The 8770-nt window shown below is 49.0% G+C and overlaps 1 non-coding gene across 1 annotated transcript; it reads left to right on the top strand.

The window, feature by feature from the left end:
* Positions 1-4950: 4950 nt before the first annotated feature.
* Positions 4951-5023, top strand: TRNAK-UUU (transfer RNA lysine (anticodon UUU)). The gene has a single exon. It is a non-coding gene; the product is annotated as a tRNA-Lys (tRNA).
* The last annotated feature ends 3747 nt before the right edge of the window (positions 5024-8770 follow it).

Genomic DNA, 8770 nt, shown 5'->3' with positions numbered 1-8770 from the left:
TGGAAAAACATACTGTACCATCAATCATCACAGATCGGCCATTTCTATCAACCATCTTTCATCAATGGGCAACCAGTAGGAGAACACCCACTGCTCTGTCGCCTATTAAAGGGAGTAACATTTTGTAATCTTCCTACTCCAAAATACGATACTTTATGGGTTGTGAATGTTGTTTTGAAATTATTGTGTCATGGCCAGATAATGATGCCCTCTCTCTAAAAATCTTATCAGCTAAACTTACAATGTTGTTGTGTCTTATTTCTGTGAAACAATTGTCAGATGTTAGAGCATTGGATATTACTTCTTGACAGTTTTCTCCTACAGGTTTACTTCTCACAGTCCACAAACGTACAAAAACAAACCTCACTTCTGTATTTCCTGATAAGCCTAATCTCTCTGTGGCACAATGTTTGTAAGAATATGAACAGCATGCAGACAATCTCAGAACATCCTCTGACTCCCAGCTGCCCTTTTCCTCCCCGACGCTTGCTCCCTGGGTTAAGGGGGTCATGTCCCTTGCGGGTATTGATGCTTCCATTTCTGGAGCCCACACTGCGAGGGGACCTATGGCTTCCAATGCTTTTTGGGCGGGCTCCCGTTTACAGGGTATACTGCGATCGGCTGATTGGTCTAATGATTCGGTTTTCCGCACTTTACACTGTAAACCGGTTCATGCTGCATCTTCAGTAGTAATTAATATGCTTTAAAGAAGCCTAATAGGAGTCTCCAGTCTGTCCATAAAATGTAGATTTTCCTAGTAATTTATGAGAGAAAGTCTTCATTTTATTAAAGACACAGAGACAAGTATTATCTCACCGCAACTCAAACTTAACTCGTTCTCTGTTTCCCACCCTAACAGCGGGTCCTGCACAACCACAGTTGTCTATCTGAGGATCTGTCACCTGATCCTGGAGCTTCGGGCCTTTTTCTTCTTCAGCTTCAGTCTCGCCTGGACTCCAAGATTCTCCTTCATCCAGCTTGTTGGGACCTACGTTTATAAACTTTTGCCAAGATGTATTCACGTTTTCTTGAACCATTGCTATTGTGCTTTCAATTTTACCTTTGTTTAATATTTCTATTCAACTTCTCGCACAAGAAAAGAGGACTGTTCGCAGTCAAGCTAGATGCTACACTTAGTGTTTGAATGCTATTGGTCATTATGGTGACTGTGTTTTTTCATCCAATTGGCTACTCTTCTCGTTGCCTGATGGGATTTGTAGTTTATTCTGTTATCTTGACTGCTGCTATGAAACTAAAGCAAGACTAGTAAGCATAATACTCGCCTCCTTGTCTTTAATAAAATTAAGACTTTCTGTCATAAGTTACTAAGAAAGTCTACATTCGTAAGTAGTCCTGGAGACTTCACAATGTGTGTATTTGTAAGCAGTCCTGGAGACTACACAATGTGTGTGAATTTGTAAGCAGTCCTGGAGACTATACAATGTGTGTGGATTTGTAAGCAGTGCCGGAGACTACACAATGTGTGTGTATTTGTAATCAGTGCTGTCCCCTGAAACCCCTGCTCACAGGGTGGAGAGAGTGGCAAATTTAAATCATGGAGGACATTCCAGTTAACCAGTAACAAGTGGTTTCTTCTATATTCATTTGCTGCAGTAGGAGATTCTTGACTTTTTATGAAGTATATTCTATGTGATTCCTGTTGCAGTGGAACTGGCTAATTGTGTCTCTAGTGATTTTTCTAGAACCATAAAATGTTGCTTAATCATTTAGGTAAGTGTCCTACTGATCTTATGCTGATCAGGATCCAGTAGAAACCACTTGCAACTGGTGAACTGGGACTTCCAAGGAATGAAGGAAGGCGCTTGTATGACGCAAGACCAGTGCATGCACATTATATTTAGATGCATTTATTAGAAATCCCTCCATCTCTCTTCACTCTGCAGGTGTAACAGGCTCCATTTCTTTACCTATATATCTCTTTTCTGAGCCTGTCTCTCACTGTCTCACACTCTCTTAACTCACTCCCAGTGACTGTATCTCTCACTCTCTCTTAACTCATTCCCAATGGCCCAGACTCTCACCCTGTCATACTCTCCTAACTCACTTTTGGGGCATATTTATACTCGATTTGCACCAAATGTGCATCTTTTTTTCACTCAAATTCAGCGCAAAACTAACTCCATATTTATATTTTGACGTAAGACCTGTCTAATGTAAAAATAATGGAGTTTGCCCCATTTTGTAGATGCGTGAACCTACCTTGCGTTAATGAGATGCAAGGTAGGCGGTACCATCTAAAAAATGGTGCAAACCCCATACCCTCATTTTTATCCCCGTGCTAAAATGACGCACGGGTGGGAAGAGGGGCTAAATAATGGTTCAAAGCTTGCTTTGCACTATTATTTAATGCCTGGGTCAGACCAGGCGTTAGGGGACCTGTGGGCCCATTTCCATGGTTAAACACCATGGAATGGGTCCACGGGTGTCCTCCTCAAGTCCCAGGAACACCCCCACCTACACCAGAGGGACACCGGAGGATGGGGGACCCCATCCCAGGTAAGTAGGGTGAGTAAAGCTAGGTATTTTTCTTTTTTGATTAAAGTGCCACTGGGGGCCCAACTTGAGGTCCCTTGCATGGCACAGGGTGCAATGGCCATGCCCAGGGGACCCTGGCCCCCTCTGCTGTACGTTGGGGTGGTGTGCATGACTCCTCTCTTTTCTAAGACAGGAGTCATGTAGTATGGATGGTTTTGCATCAGAAAATGACGCTAGGCTGGTTAGAGGCATTTTTTTTGCCTCTAACCAGCCTTACGTTATTTTTTGGTGCAAAACTCCCTTCTCCTGTATACCGCCACCCCCACCCGGCTAACGTCATTTTTTTATGCTAGCCCACCCTTTGCACCATTCCATAAACATGGCGCCCGGCTGGTGCTCAGGAATGGGGCAAGCCGGTGCAAAACCTTTTGATGCAAAACTGCATTAGTGCAATTTTGCATCAAAAAGTATAAATATACCCCTCAGTGCCTGAGTTTCTCAGTTTCTCACACTCTCTTAACTCACTCTCAGTGCTTGAGTCTCTCACCCTCTCTTAACTCACTCCTAGTACCTAAGTCTCTCAGTCTCTCACACCCTCTTAACTCACTCAGTGCTTGAGTCTCTCACCCTCTCACACTTTTATAACTCACTCCCGGTGTCTAAGTCTCTCACTCTAACTCACTCCCAGTGCCTGACTTTCCCTGATGGTCCCTCAGTTGTTGTCACTTTTGCTTTATGATTCTATGCTCAGAGTCTGGACATTTCCTGCCTGTATTTGTGTAAAGACTGGTGCCTGCCTGTGTCAGTGCCTGCAGCATGTGCGGTGCCTGTGAGTGATGGAAGCAGCTGTCCTGCTGTCTGACTGTAAAGGGACAGAGCCCGATGTCTGTCTGTCCTTGAAGCTGCTGAATGTATAAAGAGATTGTAAATAGAAATGATGTTATATGTGGGTCCTGTGGAGTCCTAGAGCGCATTAGAACAATAAAAGGAGCAGCTGTTGTGAGTTAGAGCTGAAAAGAAAAGTGTGTTTCCGCCCGGTCTCGAACTGGGGACGTTTCGCGTGTTAGGCGAACGTGATAACCACTACACTACGGAAACCCACATGAAACACACTGAGGCAGCTTCAGCTCTGATAAGTGGGTGGAAGTAAAGCTGGTGCAGTATATACAGTGCACTGCTTTCTGCACACCCAGGAGGGCTCTCAGTGCATACAACTGAATGCTGCACAGATAAGCCTCTGACTGATCACTCAGAAGTGACTGATTTACAGATACGAGGTCTCAGGGAAGGGATCTCTCACTGATCACTCAGCAGTGACTGATGCGCAGATAAGAGGTCTCATGGAAGGGATCTCTCACTGATCACCCAGCAGTGACTGATGCACATATAGGTCTCAGGGAAGGGGTCTCTCACTGATCACTCAGCAGTGACTGATGCACATATAGGTCTCAGGGAAGGGATCTCTCACTGATCACTCAGCAGTGACTGATGCACAGATATGAGGTCTCAGGGAAGGGATCTCTCACTGATCACTCAGCAGTGACTGATGCACATATAGGTCTCAGGGAAGGGATCTCTCACTGATCACTCAGCAGTGACTGATGCACAGATAGGTCTCAGGAAAGGGATCTCTCACTGAGCTCCATCACTAAGCAGTGTCTGCACGGCTGAGAGGTCTTCGCTCTGCACACTCACAAGTAGATTCTGTATAAACCATTTGTGACTGGTGAACTGGAATGTGCAGGGATCAAGGCTTCCTGTCGGGCGTGAGAACAATGCAATCCTGTATCACGAAGTCCCACAGTAGAGACATCAGTCTTCCCCTCACAGCTGTGACATGCTCACTGCTTCACTCTCACACGTCTCTGTGCCAGTCTCACACTCCCTCACACTCTCCACGGGGGTCTCACTCTGATGCCCACGGCAGTCACTCGGTTCTCTTCTCTCACTTGCACTGTTGGGACATCCCAGCCGCGTTTCCAGCATCAGATTGTTTCCTGTGAGGGTGAAAGGTCGCACAGTCGAGTCAAGGTGGCTTTTTAAATCCATCTGGGGCTGAAGCCCCCCGGTTTGTTCTTTCTCTGCGCGGATTCCCACACAATGTATGTGATGTGCTGCGATGACGTCACCATTGCGTCACATGTAAGTGCTCCAACGTCTAGTGATGGGGTTAATATGCAAATGAGTGGTTGTAAGACTTGAGAACCGCCCGACCTCCCACAAGAGAGGCCACGTGTGGAATGAGATCGGTGGGGCGCCAGCAGCTGTTAAAGTGGGATTCTAGGCGCTGGCTTCAGTGAGGCGGACTCTGGCTGTGTGTGTTGTGATTGGATGACAGCTCAGGTGCACCCAGGGGTAGGAGGTGGACCCCAGATATGAATAAAATAGCAACACCATGTCAGCATACATGGGTACCGAAAGAGGGGAGGGGGGGCCCACATCAGTCAGTCTGTAGCCCGGATAGCTCAGTCGGTAGAGCATCAGACTTTTAATCTGAGGGTCTAGGGTTCAAGTCCCTATTCGGGCGGAACAGTGATTTCTTTTTTTTTTTTTTAACATTTACCTGTTATTAAACAGTATTAAAATGATCAATGATTTTTCCTGCTTTTCACTCTTTCATCTCTCGCTAACATTTAATCTGTTATCACTCCGGTTTCTTAAACCCAGCAGCGCCCCCTGCTGACATTATAGCAGTTTTCAGTGACGTTTCATAGTCAGACACTGGTTTGTGCCACGTGGCCCTTCCTTGCCGCCACTAACCACGGTGAGAGAGTGAGTCTGGTGCAGCCACAAGCACAGCACCAGATTACCCCCCACAGACGCCCTCAGAGTTACTCACAAACCACAGACCGCTTCCCCAGGAGACACAAGCACAGCACCAGATTACCCCCCACAGACCCCTCAGAGTTACTCACAAACCACAGACCGCTTCCCCAGGAGACACAAGCACAGCACCAGATTACCCCCCACAGACGCCCTCAGAGTTACTCACAAACCACAGACCGCTTCCCCAGGAGACACAAGCACAGCACCAGATTACCCCCCACAGACCCCTCAGAGTTGCTCACAAACCACAGACCGCTTCCCCGGGAGACACAAGCACAGCTCCAGATTACCCCCCCACAGACGCCCTCAGAGTTACTCACAAACCACAGACCGCTTCCCCGGGAGACACAAGCACAGCTCCAGATTACCCCCCCACAGACGCCCTCAGAGTTACTCACAAACCACAGACCGCTTCCCCGGGAGACACAAGCACGGCGCCAGATTACCCCCCACAGACGCCCTCAGAGTTACTCACAAACCACAGACCGCTTCCCCGGGAGACACAAGCACAGCGCCAGATTACCCCCCACAGACCCCCTCAGAGTTACTCACAAACCACAGACCGCTTCCCCAGGAGACACAAGCACAGCGCCAGATTACCCCCCACAGACGCCCTCAGAGTTACTCACAAACCACAGACCGCTTCCCCAGGAGACACAAGCACAGCGCCAGATTACCCCCCACAGACGCCCTCAGAGTTACTCACAAACCACAGACCGCTTCCCCAGGAGACACAAGCACAGCGCCAGATTACCCCCCACAGACGCCCTCAGAGTTACTCACAAACCACAGACCGCTTCCCCAGGAGACACAAGCACAGCGCCAGATTACCCCCCACAGACGCCCTCAGAGTTACTCACAAACCACAGACCGCTTCCCCAGGAGACACAAGCACAGCGCCAGATTACCCCCCACAGACGCCCTCAGAGTTACTCACAAACCACAGACCGCTTCCCCAGGAGACACAAGCACAGCGCCAGATTACCCCACAGACGCCCTCAGAGTTACTCACAAACCACAGACCGCTTCCCCAGGAGACACAAGCACAGCGCCAGATTACCCCACAGACGCCCTCAGAGTTACTCACAAACCACAGACCGCTTCCCCAGGAGACACAAGCACAGCGCCAGATTACCCCCCACAGACGCCCTCAGAGTTACTCACAAACCACAGACCGCTTCCCCAGGAGACACAAGCACAGCGCCAGATTACCCCCCACAGACGCCCTCAGAGTTACTCACAAACCACAGACCGCTTCCCCAGGAGACACAAGCACAGCGCCAGATTACCCCACAGACGCCCTCAGAGTTACTCACAAACCACAGACCGCTTCCCCAGGAGACACAAGCACAGCGCCAGATTACCCCCCACAGACCCCTCAGAGTTACTCACAAACCACAGACCGCTTCCCCAGGAGACACAAGTACAGCGCCAGATTACCCCCCACAGACCCCTCAGAGTTACTCACAAACCACAGACCGCTTCCACAGGAGACACAAGTACAGCGCCAGATTACCCCCCACAGACGCCCTCAGAGTTACTCACAAACCACAGACCGCTTCCCCAGGAGACACAAGCACAGCGCCAGATTACCCCACAGACGCCCTCAGAGTTACTCACAAACCACAGACCGCTTCCCCAGGAGACACAAGCACAGCGCCAGATTACCCCCCACAGACCCCTCAGAGTTACTCACAAACCACAGACCGCTTCCCCAGGAGACACAAGTACAGCACCAGATTACCCCCCACAGACCCCTCAGAGTTACTCACAAACCACAGACCGCTTCCACAGGAGACACAAGTACAGCACCAGATTACCCACCACAGACGCCCTCAGAGTTACTCACAAACCACAGACCGCTTCCCCAGGAGACACAAGCACAGCACCAGATTACCCCCCACAGACGCCCTCAGAGTTACTCACAAACCAAAGACGGCTTCCCCGGCCGCACAGATGCGGCTCTGAGCCCAGATCCAGCAGTGGGTCCAGATGGGAGGGGGTGCAGCTCTGTGGTGTCAGGCTGTGTGTGTGGCGCTGTGGGGCAGAGCAGCAGACCCTGCCACAGCAGAGAGGGCTCTGCAGCGCTTTCTCCACAGTGAAGCAACCCCGCTCGTTGCGCTGTTTGTGCAACTTTATGGTAAAACTGTCCCAAAGAATCACCAACCTCGGTGCAAGAAGAGGGTGCAGGTCACCCTGGGAGCTCTGTGGCCTTGTAGACACAGTCGGCTTGTGGCCTCCTCTCTCCATCGAGTCACGTGCCTGGATGACGTGTAACACCTTATAATGCTCGGTTTGGGATACTTTATCCCATGTATGCAATGTGGGGGTCACTCGTGTAAGTGACAATTGAAAAAGTTGCTTCACAATCCTTTGTTATCACTAACATAGGTAGATTGGGCAGTGAAATAGCACAGTGTTATATGGCTGCCACTGACACCTCTTGTGATCTGCAGTTTATGATCTGCAGCTCGAGAGTTTAAATCATGGGAAGGGAAACTCAGCTTTCCATCCTTTCAAACCTAGTACACTGAGCGTTTAAATTATAGAAACACCCGTTATTTACAGTGCTTAGAAACAGCAGGCAGAGCTGCAATAATGAACATCTTTATTAGTGCTTGGTAATCAGTGAATCAGTGCTTAATTTGTAAATATGTAAGTGCCAGGAGGCCTCTGGAGGCCACTGAACAGCCTCAGGCGTCTGTGCCTTTCTAAGGGTCCTCTCTGGCATTTTTCAGGGGGACAATAAATATGACAGACATTGGTGACATTGAGTGCACGTCAGTGCTTAATTTGAGCCGGTGGCTGCCGGTGGAGGGTCAGACAAGCATTTTTAGGGACTGGGACTTATTTGATCGCATCGGATATTTCATGAGAGCGCGAGAGAGAAAAACACATAAAGAGGAAAGAAGGAGGAAGAGAAAGATGGAAAACCTGTCACAGAGGGAGAAAGCAGGAACCTGCAAGAGTGAGATCAAGGAGCAGGGAGTGTCTGGTAGTGGATTAAAGAGGCATGAAGATGGTTGAAGATTGCACACCTTGGTTTTCAGTGCACTGACATTCAATAGTGCCGGCTGCAGCCTTCTGAGCAGAGTTTTGGGCACCAGCGCTGATTATTTTACAGATTAAGTACTGGTGCACGAGCACACATACGCACACACGTGCACACACACACACGCACACACATGCACACACACGCACACACATGCACACACACACACACACACACACACAAGCACACACACGCACACACATGCACACACACACACACACACACACATGCGCACACATGTGCGCACACACACACACATGCACACACACCCACGCACACACACACACACTTACAATTTCTGTAGTTTTACCATATTTTTCGATTCTGTGCTTTGAATAATACTGAGTACTGTATCGCAGCGGTACTCAGCATTTTGACTTTTGTGGACCCCAATGA

The sequence above is a fragment of the Pleurodeles waltl genome, unplaced genomic scaffold, assembly GCF_031143425.1.
Source record: "Pleurodeles waltl isolate 20211129_DDA unplaced genomic scaffold, aPleWal1.hap1.20221129 scaffold_67, whole genome shotgun sequence".
Taxonomy (NCBI): Eukaryota; Metazoa; Chordata; class Amphibia; order Caudata; family Salamandridae; genus Pleurodeles; species Pleurodeles waltl.
The sequence above is the reverse complement of the archived record's forward strand: the minus strand, read 5'-3'. Positions and strand labels throughout refer to the sequence as shown.